At 43.2% G+C, this 19,049-nt stretch overlaps 1 protein-coding gene across 6 annotated transcripts in view; it reads left to right on the plus strand.

Moving 5' to 3' along the window:
• arvcfb (ARVCF delta catenin family member b) overlaps window positions 1-19,049 on the plus strand; it is a 391,994-nt gene that overhangs the window by 153,375 nt on the left and 219,570 nt on the right. The window lies entirely within an intron of this gene.

The raw sequence follows: 19,049 nt of genomic DNA on the forward strand, positions 1-19,049 counted from the left end.
GGGTGCTTCGGTTTCCTCCCACATGCCAAAGACTTGCGGATTGATAGGTAAGTTGGCCATTGTAAAAATTGCCCCTAGTGTAGGTAGGTGGTAGGAGAATTGAGGGAAGGTGGGGATGTGAGAGGGAAAAAATTGGATTAATGTAGCATTAGTATAAAATTGGGTGATTGGTCGGTGCAGACTCGTTGGGCCGAAGGGCCTGTTTCGGTGCTGTATCTCTGACTCTGAGACCATGTTAGCTGAGTGGGGCACTGCTTCTTACAGGACATGAAGCATTGTAGATTACGGTAGAGGAGAGAAGACTGCTGATAGCAGAAAGAATATTCATTCTACATTACTATCACTGTGTGTGTGGTTGTCTCATTATTTTGTTAACCGCAGGCTGATATGCTTTCTGAGGAGCTTTTAATATGTAGTGTTCTCATTGTTATGTGGCTGTGTATGCAGTTAGTAGTGTGTGTTATAATTAGTGGTTGGGCAGTTCACCTTGAAGTAGAGCAGAAAAGCCCTTTCTAAAAAGAAAAGTTTCAGAGCTGCATTGCCTCAGCTGCCCTTCACATCAGCATTTCTCCAAACCCCATGTGTCATGGCCACTGATGATACTGCTGCTTCTACCTTGTGGCACCTGCTGGAATTCCCATACCGCAACCACAGGCAGAGAAAGGAGGCAGCAGATAGAGGAAGGTGAGCTTAAGAAAGGTCAAGTGGAAAGGAAGGAGGAGGGAGCGAGATTAAAAACAGTGACAGGTTGTTGGTCCAATAACTCCACATCTACATCCCAATGTGGAGCCTACTTACTCATGGATCTGGCTTTCTGCTGCAACATGTTGGATCCCTCTGCACTAGATGGCAATGGCATTAAGTTGTATGTAAGGGCTAAAAGTCTTAAATTCTGATCGCACAATTTGCTTTAATCCATATTCGTTTGGTTGTCAAGGTTTTATATGCTGTGTTGGGTGGGCAAACACCAAAAAATGATTCCCAAATCTGCTTTGAATCTTATTTTTAATTAAAATATTCCTATCCAATAATAATTACATTGAGATAGAGCTGTGCATTGTATCATTACTCAAAGTAGTAATGTATGTAGCCTTCTATATTATGAACTGAGGGCAGGACAGGTGGAGAAGTGGGGAACATGAAGGGGAAATGTTTGGGAGATATTGAGCAGAGCAATAGAGGGGGGTTGTATATAAGGAGCTGGCTCTAGGGTTGTGTGAACTGGGCATTTCTGCATTGGGAGAAAAGGGAAGCTGCCGTTTCAGAATGGGGAAGAAGAATGTCTTAATTTATCATGATTGTGTCTGCAATACAGGGAGATGAGAGAGAATATTTGTTTAAAATAACCTGATAACCATTGTGGTATTTTTCAATGGCATGACTGACCAAATGCAGTATGCCTTTTCTGATCAAGGTTGACCAGGCAATTTCTATCTGACTTATGTTCACATTCATCTGTTCAGAATCAGTGTACAGTCTCACTGCTGGCAAGTGTCTGGGCATGGGTGTGAGGTGCACCAGAGTGGAACAGCCAACTATGTTGACTTATCCAGCTCTTGCGTCAAGTATGGTCACTTGAATGAAGTATTTAAGTTCTGTTATGCCTGTGAAACTGTAATGGAGAAAACGGATAACACATTTAACATGAATTATTGATTGAACAACTTGCATTATACAGCACTTTTTAATGTGCAGAATCATTCCACTGTGCTTCACATAAATCTAAAAGAAATGGACGCTGAACCAAGTAGGAACCAATTGCCTTGACTCTTTACTTCATTCGAGATTGTATAAATGCATGTTGTTGTATTGGGGGGTGGTGACCGTAAGTTGTTGAAGTAGTGGGTTTTAAAGGAGAGGGAGGTGTCATAGTTGATGAAGGGAACGCCAGAACTGAAAGCATGGCCGCCACTGAAGTTTAATGGAGAATGGGAGGCCAGACAGGATATCGTAAGAATATTTGCGTAGTAAGATGACAAATTTATGGATAGGGGTTTTGGGAGCAGATGGGTGGAGGTGAGTGAAGTAACTGAGATGGAGAGGAAGTATGCATGGAAGCTTAGCATAAGTTCAAATTGGACATTTTGTGTGGTTGCATAGAGTGACCAACAACATATGGACAAAACATATGGGTGGCGCAGTGGTTAGCACCGCAGCCTCACAGCTCCAGCGACCCGGGTTCAATTCTGGGTACTGCCTGTGTGGAGTTTGCAAGTTCTCCCTGTGTCTGTGTGTTTCCTCCGGGTGCTCCGGTTTCCTCCCACATGCCAAACACTTGCAGGTTGATAGGTAAATTGCCCCTAGTACAGGTAGGTGGTAGGGAAATATAAAGACAGGTGGGGATGTGGTAGTAATGTAGGATTAGTATAAATGGGTGGTTGATGGTCGGCGCAGACTCGGTGGGCCGAAGGGCCTGTTTCAGTGCTGTATCTCTAAATTTAAAAAAAAATGAAAATTGCTCTGCTTCACCCTTACAAAAGCAGTGTCTCTGCAAGTGCTATCATGTTGAGCAGCAGCAGAGGCAATGTTTTTGAAAGTGCCACTTTTCCCCAGTAGTTTTGTATGGTTGCACACTCTTGACACAATTGCAACAAGGCACCTGCTCCCTGATCTCTGCTAATCCGTTTGGCTAAGGTCCAAGACTTCTGCAGAATTAACCTGGCCGCATCTTTTCTGTTGTTGATTCTCTTCCCTTTGAAATGACCATAAGATTGATGATTCATTTGAGTAGGGATCAAAGTGATGGTGTTTCACTTGCCAACATTATCACACCAGAGTTAGAGCAAGTGCTTGCCTTCTTGCATTTGTCACACACAGTTGTTCAAAGTTAGTTTTGAAATCTTGCCCAAACAGAGCATGTGTTTGCTGAAGATTTGAAAATACTTGAGGACTATAAACTGTGGTGGCTTTGTACAAATCCTCAAAACGCTTCTCTCTCAACTTCATTTGAGCAACTAATAGGCAAAGAAGTGCCTGAGTGCTCCCTTCTGTGGTACTGAACTCTGACTTCCCAAGTGACTTTGGAGTAGTTCTGTCTTGCATATTGTCAACGTCTGACAAAATAATGCAGCCAAGGTGAAGAGTCCTTTCAAACTAATCTACCAGTTGACTGGGACCATAGAGGGACAGATGCTCGCCCCTTGCAGACAGTCATTTTTTCAAGAGCTGTATGTTGCGCATGTATGAGCAGGAAATGAACATAGAAATCCTGTTGACCTTCAACCAAAAAGAGCGAGGTGAACCATCAGAGGGGTATGAAACCTATGTTGACACTCTGGCTCCCTCTCCCTGCTTGCATCTTGCCACTGGCATGCTCGAGAAGCAGCAATATCATAAAATACAGCTGGGCTCTGGCAAACTCGAATCTGCCTGTAAATGAAGATTCATTGTTAGGTCAAGGAAGCCCCCTCTGGTTAGAGAGCAAAACTTTCAATCTTGTGTTGGCAGAATACAACTTTGGGGTCAAGTCTCCTCATTGCCTCAACATTGACATATTACATTGGTTTAACAGTTTAATCATTCAGCAATTGTTAGAACAGGATATAATGCATTGAAGGGCACTGGCCAAATGTTGAACTAATTTTTGTTTCAAGTAGGAAAAGAGCTACGCATTCTCCATGAAAATGTCACGAGCAAGTGAAGTAATCCATTCCTATAAAATTTGCAATGAAGACACTATCCAATAATTTGACTTACTACTTGGCTTGAGCCAGTTCTGCTCTACAGTGACCCTTGTGCTTTGAAAATCTAGTTTCATTTCCTATGAACAGTTTCTGAAAGATGCGCTGTAAGACCAGTTTGATCCCAAGTCTGTGCTCAAGTAGTCAATCATAGCTGATGTTGAGAATACTACTATGATAAGCTTCAGCACTACTAGGCCTGTGGGGGGTGTTGTATTAGAGTCAGAGTCGTACAGCATAGAAACAGGCCCTTTGGCTCACCGTGTCCATGCCGACCATAATGCCTATCCATCCCACCTGCCTGCATTAATTTCATATCCCTCTATGCCTTTCTCATTCAAGTACCTGTCCATATGCCTCTTAAATGTTGCTACTGTTCCTGCCTCCACCACCTCCTCAGGGAGCTCATTCCAGATACCCACTATTCTTTGTGTGAAACATTTACCCCTTTGATCCCCTTCAAACCACCTCCCTCTCACCTTAAATCTATGCCCTCTAGTTTTAGTCACCCCTGCCATGGGAAACAGACTCTGGCTATCTACCCTAACTATGCCTCTCATAATTTTATATACCTCTATCATGTCCCCTCTCAGCCTCCTTCGCAGACCCAACCTATCCAATCTCTCTTTATAACTCAAGCCCTCCAAACCAGGCAACATCCTTGTGAATCTTTTCAGCACCCTCTCTAGCTTAATCATATCTTTCCTGTGCGGCGACCAGAACTGCGCACACTACTCCAAATGCGGCCTATCCAACGTTATGTACAACTGTAACATGGCGTCCCAACTCTTGTACTCAATGCCTCGGCCGATGAAGGCAAGCATGCCATACACCGCCTTCACCACCCTGTCTACCTGTGTTTATTGGTTTTTAGCACAAACCATACCAAACACAATGACGATGATTGGTAAGCTAAGCAAAGGGTTCTTCATTAACAAATGACAGAATTCTGGGAGAGCTCTTCAATACATGTGCTAGCTGCTGACTAACAGTGCTCCAATTACTTTGTTGCATGTTAAATTGCATCACTTCCTGTGATGTGTACTAAACTATTTACATATTCAGTAGTACGTTAACTAGTAGTAAAGTAGTTGAAGCAAAATCACAACATCCCCTTTACTTAAATTGCAAAGCTGCATAAATTATAAAATACGTATGGAATTAAATAGGATAATTGTGAACAGTATTTAGATGTATGGATGCTCACATTAACTACTCAAGTGTCTTTGACTCAACCGTCTTTGACTCAACCTGATGTAACAGTGAAACTTGACTGAGATCTGGAATTGCCAATTCTTCCTTCTTTTGACTCATAGGTCTAGACTTGACAGTTGTCTTATACTTGTGTTGTACCTATCATCTTCCTCAACTCCACTCTCAGAACTTAAAAATGAATATGTTAACACTACAGGAGCATTCTGTATGATGCTGTTGGATAATGCTATCCTATTCTTCTATGATCTATTTCTCCTCAAGGTCGCTCTATTCAAGGTGATTACTTCGCATGACCGTGGCTCATTATAGATTTTTGGCACTTTCGCAGGTGGATCACTCTGACCTTCTGTCCAACCTGTAGAGGAGGTACCTTGAGGCCATGTCATGTGTGTTTTTCATTTTTTCTTAAGTTACCTTGGACTGAGGACAATCTGATCAGATGATGACTCAGAAGAGTTGTCCTGACGTGCCTTCTGAATGTGGTCTCTGCTGGGGGATGGTAATTCCGTATTTAGTGGCATCGCTTGTCTGTGCAATATGGCTATTTGAATGTGTTGATTCCCCATCCTTTCTGCTAATCCATTTGACCTTGCATAGTGTGGAGATGACATAATGTGATTAACAGCCCACTTTGCGCACATGTCTTGTAATGGTTTACTGGCGTACTGTGGACCATTAGGTAACACTATCTCCCAGGGAACCAAAAAGATTGAAAACTGCACTTATGTTTGCTCCCGCTGCACGATGTATCCCTCAGTTGACAAAGAATAAATTTAGCGAGCTAGTCGGTAAGAAGTCAGAAGTCGTCACCTCTGACGGTTAAGTCAGTAGCTATCCTTGATCATGGATGTGATCAAACATTATCGGGATGAAGGGAATGTGCTTTGGCTGGACTGATGTTTCTGAAATATGTCGCACATCCACACTGCTCGTTCTATGTCATTATTAATCCCTGGCCAATAAAGTGTCTTATGTGCACGTTGTCTTGAATGGGTGACTAACTTTTAGAACGGAATGCAATTAGTCTACCTTGCTGTGACTAATGTACTCTGAGGCCCTTTTGTGAAGCATATACTTTGAGTGTGGGTTCTTTCCTCGGGTCATAATATTGTAAACATGCTTCAGTAGGAAGTGACTGTTCTAACGAAACAGACGTGCTTATTATCTTTGTGTCACAAGAATGGTGCATCTTTCTTGAAGCTCACGCAGTAATGGTTTCTCAGAGAAATTGAAGATGTATGGTGCTAAAGAGTTAAACAGACCCATATACTGCTATAAATCTTGGTTGAGGAGTAGGCATTGATTGCACATTCTCAACTTCACTGGGATCTGGTCATATTCCAGTGTCAATAGATTGAACTGAAAAAAATAATATAGCTCCCCATTGATAGCACATTTTTCTGCACTTGAAAACAAGATCTTCTCTTCTAGCCATCTTCATTAGAATGTGAAGATTGTTGTCATGCTCTTCCTTGGAACATCCCATGACGGCTATGCCATCTGCAATGTAAACATAGCTGTAACACACTTAGTAATGCGATCCATGTGCTGTTGGAGCCGGTCTTGACTAGCTGACTGACCGAACGGTAATCGTAGAAAGCACTATCTCCCAAATGGTGTTCTGAAAGTTGGTGGTTCCTGTGCATTTTTGGAAAGGTGTACTAACCATGTTTTCTGCCCAACTTTGAGAATAACGTGGCTGTAGCTCTTCTAAAGTAGGAGTCTTGACCATTTTTGTGCTCAATTTAATATTCTGGGATCCAAGCATACTCTAAAGCTAGCATCTTAATTACGGCAGTTATAGAGCTACACCAATCAGTGTGTTGCTGAACACGGCAAATAATCCGATGTTTCATTGTGTGAAGCTCAGACCTCGTCCTGTGTGGATACTGTACTTCCGTGGTGGATCTCAGAAGTGCACTGTTGTCTTTCAGATGAAAAACAGGATCTCCTATTGTTGTGGAATGAAGTGATCGAAAAATACAGAACTGAAACTGAAGAATTATGAAAATGGACTTCGTCCAACTTTTTATAAGAAATATGCTGTCAAACAAATGGAGGACAATACACATGACGTTCAGCATCTCTTGCCCTCAAAGCCACATCTGTGTCGTCTAAGACCGAAAACCAATTAAGCCCAGTCCGCGTGGCGATGCAACAGCTAATAGCACCTGGGTGTTCTCTATTCTTTGGCCTCCTTATTTCGAGAGACAATGGATACGCGCCTGGAGGTGGTCAGTGGTTTGTGAAGCGGCGCCTGGAGTGGCTATAAAGGCCAATTCTAGAGTGACAGGCTCTTCCACAGGTGCTGCAGAGAAATTTGTTTGTCGGGGCTGTTGCACAGTTGGCTCTCCCCTTGCGCCTCTCTTTTTTTCTGCCAACTACTAAGTCTCTTTGACTCGCCACACTTTAGCCCCTCCTTTATGGCTGCCCGCCTTTCCTGGCGATGGCTGGCAACTGACTCCCATGGCTTGTGATCAATGTCACACGATTTCATGTCGCATTTGCAGACATCTTTAAAGCGGAGACATGGACGGCCGGTGGGTCTGATACCAGTGGCGAGCTCGCTGTACAATGTGTCTTTGGGGATCCTGCCATCTTCTATGCGGCTCACATGGCCAAGCCATCTCAAGCGCCGCTGGCTCAGTAGTGTGTATATGCTGGGGATGTTGGCCGCCTCGAGGACTTTTGTGTTGGAGATACGGTCCTGCCACCTGATGCCAAGGATTCTCCGGAGGCAGCGAAGATGGAATGAAGAGACGTCGCTCTTGGCTGACATACGTTGTCCAGACCTCGCTGCCGTAGAGCAAGGTACTGAGGACACAGGCTTGATATACTCGGACTTTTGTGTTCTGTGTCAGTGCGCCATTTTCCCACACTCTTGGCCAGTCTGGACATAGCAGAGGAAGCCTTTCCCATGCGCTTGTAGATTTCTGCATCGAGAGACAGGTTACTGGTGATAGTTGAGCCTAGGTAGGTGAACTCTTGAACCACTTCCAGAGCGTGGTCGCCGATTATTGATATATGGAGCATTTCTGACGTCCTATCCCATGATGTTTGTTTTCTTGAGGCTGATGGTTAGGCCAAATTTGTTGCAGGCAGCTGCAATCCTGTCGATGAGATTCTGCAGACACTCTTCAGTGTGGGATGTTAATGCAGCATCGTCAGCAAAGAGGAGTTCCCTGATGAGGACTTTCTGTACTTTGGTCTTCGTTCTTAGACGGGCAAGGTTGAACAACCTGCCACCTGATCTTATGTGGAGGAAAATTCCTCCTTAAGACTTGAACACATGTGAGAGCAGCAGGGAGAAGAAGATCCTAAACAGTGTAGGTGCGAGAACACAGCCCTGTTTCACGCCACTCAGAATAGGAAAGGGGTCTGATGAGGCGCCACTATGCTGAATTGTGCCTTTCGTATTGTCATGGATTGAGGTGATGATACTTAGTAGTTTTGGTGGACATCCGATCTTTTCTCGTAGTCTGAAGAGACCACGTCTGCTGACGAGGTCAATGGCTTTGGTGAAATCAATGAAAGCAGCGTGGAGGGGCATCTGTTGTTCGCGGCATTTCTCCTGTAGCTGGTGAAGGGAGAACAGCATGCCAATGGTCGATCTCTCTGCTCGAAAGTTAGACTGCTTCAGGGTAGGCATGCTCAGCCAGCTTCTGGAGCCTGTTTAAAGCGACTCGAGCGAAGACGTTCCCCACTATGCTGAGCAGGGAGATTCCACGGTAGTTGTTGCAGTCACCGCAGTCACCCTTGTTCTTATGGAGGGTGATGATATTGGCATCGCGCATGTCCTGTGGTACTGCTCCCTCATCCCAGCACAGGCAAAGCAGTTCGTAGAGTTCTGAAAGTATAGCAGGCTTGGCACTGTTGATTATTTCAGGGGTAATGCCGTCCTTCCCAGGGGCTTTCCACAGGCTAGAGAATCAGTCGCATCACTGAGTTCCAATTTTGTTGGCTGTACGTCCAGCTTGTCCATGACTGGCAGAGGCTGGGCTGCATTGAGGGCGGTCTCAGTGACGACATTTTCCCTGGAGTACAGTTCTAGGTAGTGTTCCACCTAGTGGTCCATTTGCTTGCGTTGGTCAGTGATTGTGTCCCCTGATTTAGATTTGAGGGGGGGTGGGGGGGCGATCTTCTTGATGGTTGGCCCAAAAGCGCGCTCAATGCCATCATACATTCCTCTGATATTTCCTGTGTTAGAGGCCAGCTGAATATGACTGCACAGGTGTTGCCAGTAGTCATTTGCACAGCACCTGGCTGTTCGTTGTGCAGCGCTTCTGGCTGCTTTAAGTGCTACAGATGTTAACTCACTGGGGGCTTTCTTGTAGTTCAACAGTGCAATGCACTTGGCGACTATGACAGGTTCCAGCTCTTCAAAGTGAGATTGAAACCAGTCTGCATTCTGCTTCACACGTTTGCCATAGGTGGTCATAGCTGAGTCATAGATGGCGTCTTTGATGTGGGCCCACTTGGTCTCTGCATTCCCTGTAGGAGTGTTTTGAAGGGCTTTTTCAAGTGAATTTAGAAACTTTTATGTAACAGCTGTGGATAAGAAATTCTGCTCGTGTTGATGCGCGGGCGGCCCTTCTGCTTGGAGTGATGCAGCTTCTTTGGTTTGAGTCTAACTTTGCTGCACACCAGGGAGTTGTCAGTGTCGCAGTCCACACTCTGGAAGCTGCGTGTGATTTGAACACTGTTTAAAGAGGCTCGCCTTGTGACGATGAGGTTCAGCTGGTGGCACCGACATGATCATGGGTGCCTCCAAGAAACCTGGTGATAGGGTTTAGTATGAAAGAACAAGTTGGTGATGCAGAGGTTATGATAGGTACACAACTCCAGCAGTCTCTGTCCATTCTCATTCATACTTCCAATGCCATAGCGCCCAAGGCAGGAGGGCCATGAGTCATGGTCGGCCCCAACCCTGGCGTTAAAGTCCCCCAGCAGGAACAAATGTTCAGTATTACGAATGCTACTAGTGATATTATGGAGTACCTCATAGAACTGGTCTTTAACTTCAGGTGGGAAGCACACTGTTGGCGCATAGATGCTGAGTAGATGTACTGGACCAGAGGTGGTGAGCAGTCGGATGGACAGTATGCGTTCCGAGCCATTTGAGGGTGGCTGTATCATGCTGTGCCAAGAGTTTTTGATGGCGAAGCCCACTCCATGCTGTCTTGGTTCTTCAGGATCCCTACCCTGCCAGTAGAAGGTGTAGTCTTGCTCTCTTAATGATCCGCTTGCAGGGAGGCGTGTCTCCTGAAGTGCTGAAGAGCTACCTGCTGACTAACGCTGCTCTAACGACTGTTGCATGTTATTTGGCATCATTTCTTGTGATGTATACTAAACTGTTCACATATTTAGTAGTATGTTAACTAGTATTAAAGCACTAGCACAGTGGGGAGATGGGGTGAGGTGAGGAATTTGTGGGGGGAGAAGAGGGGAACAGGACAGGGTCTCTCTGCCAGTGGTTCTTGTTGACAAGTACAGATGTGTCAATGTTGAATGAGGACATTGAGGCTCAGCTGAGATGTTCCCGTGTGATCAAGTAGCATACTACCGGATAAAGTGCCACGTAGAAAGGTACGGATTAATCGTGGATAGTTAAGTTGGATTTCTTAAGGGATGGTCATGTCTTACTAACTTAATTGAGTTTTTTGAGGAAGTAACAAAGAGGATTGATGAGGGTAGTGCAGTGGATGTGGTCTACATGGATTTTACTAAGGCATTTGACAAGGTCCCGCATGGCAGACTGCTCAGTAAAATGAAAGCCCATGGGATGCAGGGGAACGTGGCAGGTTGGATCCAGAATTGGATCAGTGACCGGAAACAAAGGGCAGTAGTCGACTGATGTTTTTGCGAATGGAAAACAGTTTCCAGTGGCATTCCACAGGCCTCAGTGTTGGATGCCTTGCTGCCTGTGGTATATATTAATGATTTGGACTTAAATATGGGCGGCACGATTGGGAAATTTGCTGATGACACATACATTGGCTGTGTAGTTAGTAGTAAAGAGGATATTTGTAGATTCCAGAACGTTATCAATGGTTTGGAAGAGTGGCAAATGGAATTCAGTCCAGAGACGTGTGAGGTAATGTATTTGGGAAGGGCAAATAAAGTGAGGGAATCCACAATAAACAGGAGGATATTGAGAGGGGTAGAAGAAGTGAGAGTCCTTGAAGTGCAGGACAGGTGACAGGACAGGTAGACAGAGTGGTGAAGAAGACATATTGAATGCTTTCCTTTATTGGCCGAGGTATAGAACACATAAGCAGGGATGTTATGTTGGGAACTGTGTGAAACGCTGGTTAGGCTACAGTTGGAGTATTGCATACAGTTCTGGTCGCCACATTACAGAAAGGACATACTGATCTGGAGAGTGTACAGAGGAAATTTAAAAGAATGTTGTCAGGGCTTGAAAGTTGTAGCTATGAGGAAAGATTGGATCGGCGAGCATTGTTTTCCTTGGAGGCTGAGGGGTGACCTAATTAAGTTGCACAAAATTATGAGGGGCTTAGATCGAGTAGACAAGAAGGAGAGGCCAATTACCAGGGGGCGTACATTTAAGGTGATTGGTAGAAGGATTAGAGGGGACATAAGGAAACACTTTTCACCCAGAGGGTGGTGGGTGTCTGGAATTCACTGCCAGGAATGGTGGTGGAGGCAGAAACCCTCAAATCATTTAAAAGGTACTTCGACATGCTGCTGAACTGCTGTAACCGGCAATGCTACGGACCAGGTGCTGGAAGGTGGGATTAGATTGGGCAGCTAGTTTTTTCAGCTGGCGCAGACACAATGGGCTGAATGCCCTCCTTCTGAGCCATAATTTTTCTATGGTCCTAGACTAGCATTCAAGAAGAATTCGTACTCAGCTGAAGTACCAGATGACTATTGATGCCAATAAAACAAACATTCAACATGAGTTGCTGCATTCAGGAGAGACGTAAACTGAAAGGATCAGAAAAATATAAGCTTTTTTTGTTAAATGTTGAAGTACTCTGCTAATTGTGCAGTGTTCTCAAGATTGACATGAATAGCTTGGATGGAAAAAGGAGCACATATTATTCCAGATGGGTAACTTCATATTGTGGGATTAACAAATTTGTTGATCCTTTTTAACACAGCATAAACTTCAGTGTTACAAATAATCCAGTTGTTATAATACTGTTTTGATGTTTCTAGAGGAAATGGGTACTCTGAAGGGGTGTGGTGGGTACAGGGGGAATTGAACTGGATCATAAGCCAAGCTGTTTCTCGGTCAAGTGATGGTGTGGTATTCGACTTGGCATCATCACATTGTTCGAGACAGTAATGCTTCAAATTTGATTTTAAGCCTCAAAGCCTTTGCTGCAGTAGTCACTGTTTGGAAAGATAACTGAAATGCTGTGAACCAAACGCGCACAACATATCGAGTAAGATTCTCGGTGATGTTGCTAAGCTGTAAGGCAAAAAATGGTTGCAGTCGTCTATCTTTTTTGCCTTTGGGACGTAAACGGGAGTGTACGTATGTGTCATGTCTGGATTTTCATATTTCTCCTGTATTGGAGGAGCTTGCCATTTCTCGTATTTGCCAAGGCAGAAATAAGGATTGTGATTTAATTGTGAAATCCATACTATTCAATTAAGAGTAGAAAATCTGTGTAAATCTCTAGAGATTGTATGTGTAACAAGCATGTAACAAATAAAAAATCTGTAGTCAAATTGAAAGCATTGTTGTGTGCAGTTGGTATCGAAAGTGCAGTCTCAGATCTTTGTTTACCATGACTCTGCTGCTGCCTAATTCTGGCAGCAGTCTGCATGTGGTTGTAATACAGCAGATTTTACCTTACTGGATGTAATTTTGACCAAACTTTAAGACTTAAGTTAGTTATGGAAAAGGACCAAGTGGGACCGGAAATAAAAGTACTGATTTCAATACGGTAAAACAGGATCTGGCCAAAGTGGACTGGGAGCAGCTACTTGTAGGAAAGTCTACATCAGACCGGTGGGAGTCACTCAAAAAGGAAATAGTGTTCAGGGCCAGCATGTTCCCGTAAAGGTGAAGGGTCGGACCAACAAGTCCAGGGAACCCTGGATGTAGAGGGATATAGAGGATTGGATAAGGTGGGGGGGGAGAAGAAAAGGAGGCTTATGGCAGATTCAGAGCGCTGAAAATGGCAGAGGCCCTAGAGGAGTATAGAAAGTGTAGGGGGGGGGGGGGGTATTTAAAGTAATTAGGGACATGAAGAAAGAATGGTGGGCAAGATAAAGGAAAATCCCAAGGCGTTTTATAAGTATATTCAGGGGAAGAGTAGGGCTCATTAGGGACCCGAGTGGCAGTCTGTGTGTGGAGCCGGTGGACATAGGTGAGGTTTTAAAATGATTACTTTTCATCTGTGTTCACTGTGGAGCAGGACGATGTAGGTGTAGAGATCAGGGAGGGGGATTGTGATATACATGAACATATTAGCATTGAAAGGGAGGAAGTATTTAGCAGGCTTAAAAGTGGATAAATCCCCAGGCCCAGATCAGATGTATTCCAGGTTGTTAAGTGAGGCAAGGGAGGAGATGGGGGATGTGACACAAATTTTCAAATCCTCTCTGGCCACAGGAGAGTTACTGGAGGACAGCAAATGTGGTACCATTATTCAAGAAGGGATAAACCAGTTAATTACAGGCCAGTGAGTCTAACATCAGTGGTTGGGAAACTATTGTAAAAAAAAATTCTGAGGGACAGGATTAATCTCCATTTGGAGAGGCAGGGATTAATCAGGGATAGTCAGCATGGCTTTGTCAGGAGGCGATCATGTCTAACAAACTTGATTGAATTTTTCAAGGAGGTGGCCAAATGAGTAGATGACGGTAAGGCAGTTGATATAGTCTACATGGACTTCAGTAAGGCTTTTGGTAAGGTCCCGCATGGAAGATTGGTTCAGAAGAGTCCGTGGCAGGAGGCAGAGGGTGATGTTTTGGTGGTGTTTTTGCGAGTGGAAGCCTGTGACCAGCGGTGTAACGCAGGGATCGGTGCTGGGACCCTTGCTGTTTGTAGTGCACATTAATGATTTAGATGTAAATACAGGAGGTGTGATCAGTAAATTCGCAGATGACATGAAAATTGGTCTCGTAAATAGTGAGGAGGAGAGCCTTAGATTACAGTATGATATAGTTGGGCTGGTAAAATGGGCAGAGCAGTGGCAAATAGAATTTAATCCTGAGAAGTGAGAGATGATGCATTTTGGGAGGACTAACAAGGCAAGGGAATATTCAATGGATGGTAGGACCCGAGGAAGTACAGAGGGTCAGAGGAACCTTGGTGTACTTGTCCATAGATCACTGAAGGCAGTATTACAGGTAAATAAGATGGTTAGGAAGGCATATAGGATACTTGCCTTTATTAGCTGAGGCATAGAATATAAGAACAGGGAGGTTATGATGGAGCTGTATAAAATGCCATTTAGGCCTCAGCTGGAGTACTGTATGCAGTTCCGGTCACCACACTATAGGAAGGATGTGATTGCACTGGAGCGGGTGCAGAGGAGATTCACCAGGATGTTGCCTGAGCTGGAGCATTTCAGCTATGAATTGAGACTGGATAGGCTAGGGTTGTTTTCATTAGAGCAGAGAAGGCTGAGGGGGGACATGATTGAGGTATACAAAATTATGAGGGGGCATTCATAGGATTGATGGGAAGAAACCTTTTTCCTTTTGCAGAGAGATCAATAACCAGGGAGCATAGATTTAAGGCAAGGGGCAGAAGGTTTAGAGGGGATTTGAGGGGAAAAAAATTAACCCAGAGTGTGGTTGGAATCTGGAATACACTGCCTGAAGCGGTGTTAGAGGCAGGAGCTGTCACAACATTTAAGAAGTGTTTCGATGTGTACTTGAAATGCCACAGCATACAAGGCTACGGGCCAAGTGCTGGAAAATGGGATTCGAATAGATTGGTGTTTGATGGCCGGCACGGACACGATGGGCCGAAGGGCCTGTTTCTGTGCTGTATAACTCTGACTATGACACTCCTGCCTGACGGGCCAACAATACATTTGTAGTATTGCTTGCCTACCACTTCACAAAACTGGATTTAAGTAACTTTTTTCCTCGCTCACCAAAATCTGTTTCGCAGGTTGTTGTAAAATAGTTCCTTTGCTCTTCAGCGGATTTGCAATATTTAAGATGCACATACTTTTTTCTTCCCTTCTCTCTGCTCAAAAATGTCATCTTTTCTAGTTTTTATAATTTTCTTCATCTTGCTTCCCATGGTGGATTGCAAGTTCTTGCTGAATCTGTTAAGGCATTAACAAGGGAGGTTTTTTCCATTGCTGTACTTCCAGTGACCTGCACCTCTAAGTCACCATTTGCTGACGTAACTGAAATATTGAGGTTGGCATTACAACACTTCTGAAAGTATCACCGATTTGGACCCAGCCCCACTGCACAGATCTATCCCTTTGTCACACGCACAAACTATAGCCAACAGCACTGTTTTCAAAGGGATCTTTTGAAATGACATTGAAGGTTTTCACACTCTGTGTTATCTGTCCTGGAGATTGTGCATCTTCTGAAGTGGCTACAGAAAAGGTTCCTATTTCTCTCCTGACTTTGGCATGACTATTGCGACATTGATTAACAGAATCGAAAGTTGGGACAAAATGGTAACCTGCACTGTCTGTCTGTCCCGTTGATGTATTTTTTTTCTAATTTAGAACAACTACTTGTATTTATATAGCACTTTAAATGTAATAGAACCTAAAAATGCACTTCGCAGCAACTTTATAAAACAAAATATGTTGCTGAGCCACATAAGGTGGTAGGTCACATGACTAGAAGCTTGGTCAAGGAGGTAGGTTTTTAAGGACTGTCTTGAAAAAAGTGAGCTGGAGAGGCAGGGAGATATAGGGTGGGTATTCCAGAACTGAATTTAATAAAAATTTGCATTGACTTGTTTTATTAAAAAAAAGTCTGGCAAGATTGCTTGAACTGCTGTCCTACTGAACAAAATAAACGGGAGCCGAATTAGCTGCTTACTCGAACGAAAAAAATTGACAGTCTTGGAGCTTAGTCTTGTGCTGATGTATATTGTGGTGTGCAAAATAATACTTCATCCAGCAGTTTTGTGTTGTGAAGAAAAGATAGTGAGTTGAATTATCCTTCAAGTCAGCAGCAAACTTGAGCTGCTTGTATAAATCCACAAGATTAACATACATTGCTTTGAAGATTTTCAACTGCGTTTCCTTTAGGGATTGTATATCTTTTTACAACATATATTTGCATTTCTGAAGTTAATCTGCAGTATGAAAATTTTAAGTATGTAAAGGCTAGAGCTTACTAAGATATCTGAAGCACAACGATTTCCATTTAATCATTTGAAAATCCAGTGTGTTTGAAGTCTATCTGCATCTTGCAATGGACTGGTTTGGATTAATATGGATATTTCCAGAAAGACTATATCTACATCTTCATTAGTTGACTATTTTAATGTTAACTTCATTCCATGTCACCCGTGGATCGGTTATCGCATTCTCCGGTACCAGTCAGGTGGTCATGCGGTCAAGCCCCACATGAACACACAACCCAGACTGACCATCTGATGTGAAAGATGGCACCTCTGACACTGCAGGGCTTATTCGTGTGGGTGGATGTATAAGGTCCCATTACACTATTTGAAGAAGAGCAGGGAAATTCTCCCACTGCCTTGGCCAAAATTTATCTCTCAACTAACATAATTAAGAGAGTCGTTTCGGGTCAGTGACCCTTCTTCTGAGTTCCGAAGAAGGGTCACTGACCCGAAACGTTAACTCTGCTTCTCTTTCCACAGATGCTGCCAGACCTGCTGAGTGATTCCAGCATTTCTTGTTTTTGTTTCAGATTTCCAGCATCCGCAGTATTTTGCTTTTATAATTAAGAGAGTATCTGGTCATTTATTTCATTGCTGTGTGCAAATTGATTGCCCTGTTTCTCTACGTTACAACAGTGACTGCATTTCAGAAGTAGTTCTTCATTGTTTGTGAAACACTTTGGAATGTCTTGAGGTCATGAAAGACGTAACACAAATGCGGGATTGTTAGCTCTAGCATTTTAAGGTGAACTTTTTTTTCATGTTTTGTGAAGTTATAAGACATGGGTTTATGGCCATAGTTTATCATCTTGTGGGTTTTTGATCATTAGTTAGAGGTTCTGGGGGAAGCTAATGCTTTCTAGAAAGTAGAAGAAATGTGGACAGATGACCTGCTGTGCTTGTGTCCCTTCTACATGCTGTTACCTTTTACTGATGACTTAACTATTTAACTCAGGAATGTTGTCCGTTCTGTTGGGGATTCCTCCCACCCAAGAGTTAGTTTTTAAAAAGAGGCAAAATGGAAGGTAAGAATGGGAGAAATATTGTTTGTCAAGTTGAGAAAAGAGTCCTGCTGCATTAGTTACAGACAGTTTGTACTGTGGGCTCATAAGGAACAGAAGCCAGTTTTGAGAGAAGTGAAACCTGTTTTCCATGTTGGAGAGACAAATTTAGTTCATTGGCCTGGATTTGAACCCGTCCTTCTTACTTTCGAAGTGGGAAAAATGTACAGTTGTCTCCATTTGCTTGACTGTTAGTCAAATTTGGGCTAAAGTTGTTTATCAGAATTAGTCAACTACTTCCTCCTCCTTTGTATGTCATGTAACAATATGTTTTTGTGCCTTATTCTCGGGTCAGAGCTACTTAAATACTGCACTCAATCATTGAATGAGCAAGAGAGACATAATAATCAATCAACTGTCTCCTTTTTGTAATTTTAAGGACATTTTTAAAAAGAAAAGTCAATCAAGAAAAGGCTATTTGACCCATTTAAAAATTCAAGTCTCTTCAAAAATTTCTGGAAATCCTTGCATAGATCATGAAACCGTATTTCACCCATCCATGAGGTCAGGTATATTTCCAAAGGGGATCTCCCTCTTGAATACATCAGTGTCTCTTTAAAAAAAAAATCTAGTTTTTTAAATATTTATCACTTGGGTGTCTTTATCACTGAAGTCTTCTGGCAGAACAATCTCCAGTTTCCAGGTGTGCGACCAGGGGACAAAAAGGAACAAGAAAATGCCTCTTGCATGTAAATAAGGGGGGGAAAAAAAGCAAATGCTGAAAAATCTGAAATGAAAGCAGAACCTGCTGGGGAAAAAAGACCACAAGCTAATTGCTATCATTTCATTAAAATACTTTTATACAAGTTGATCTGAAACATGAAGCCATCATTTCTGCCTTTTGGATACTGTGAAACCTGCTGTGTATTTGTAGTATTTTCTGCCTCCGTTTCAGTGGCACATAAAGTCCACTTCTGTCACAGGTTATTTGCAGGTTGTTGTTTATGTGGATTCTCATCTGTTTGGGATATAGGCTCCACAGACCATTGAGCATGATTTTGCTGTATGCATCTATACTTAAACTCCTGTTTTTTAAACTTGGCTAGTTGTCTTATTCCACTGACATATTTTCTCTAAGCTTTTCTTGGCTTCTCTTTCTTAGACCGAGTCATATGGAACTCCATTCTATGGGTACAGCAGCCGACTGTTATCTCCGTCAAATGCCATTCTTTGTTCATGTTTGGAGAGTTAATGTCAGGAGGCTATTTGTGGTTTGGAATGGAGGAATCATAGCCAAGAGTGATCCTCTGTTCAATAGATGTGCACAGATAGACATGTTGAGCAGAAATTGCTTGTTAGTACTCGTGTTTGAAAACCTCGACCTTTAGCATAAAATCTTCAACTCCCTTTCCAAACTGAATGATGCAGAAAACAGTTGGTAACTGTTGGTCTATTACAGGTCACTAGAACTACTGTACTGGTGGCAGCATGACTTGTAACGCCACCCGCTAATGTAATAATATGGCTTGATGTGATTGTGCATGCCATAATATTATGATTTAGCTCATTATATTACAGTAGATGTTTTGTGCTCTCTGACACCTGTTAACATTGAAACTACATAACGTTGCACTTGCATAGAAGCTAATTTGTCATGAATGTACAGTTGTCGAGAATGCACTTGGCTCTCGGTTCAGCAAGAGAGCAGTGGTTGTCTCTGCTCTCCAGATTCAGCTTTTCATACAAAAGGAGCTTAAGCATTTCAGTGAATAGGAGACTGTTCGCAGTTATTGATTTCACAACTTGTTTCATAATGTAAGATCTGATTAATCTGCA

Source organism: Heterodontus francisci, chromosome 23, assembly GCF_036365525.1.
Source record: "Heterodontus francisci isolate sHetFra1 chromosome 23, sHetFra1.hap1, whole genome shotgun sequence".
NCBI classification, from domain to species: domain Eukaryota; kingdom Metazoa; phylum Chordata; class Chondrichthyes; order Heterodontiformes; family Heterodontidae; genus Heterodontus; species Heterodontus francisci.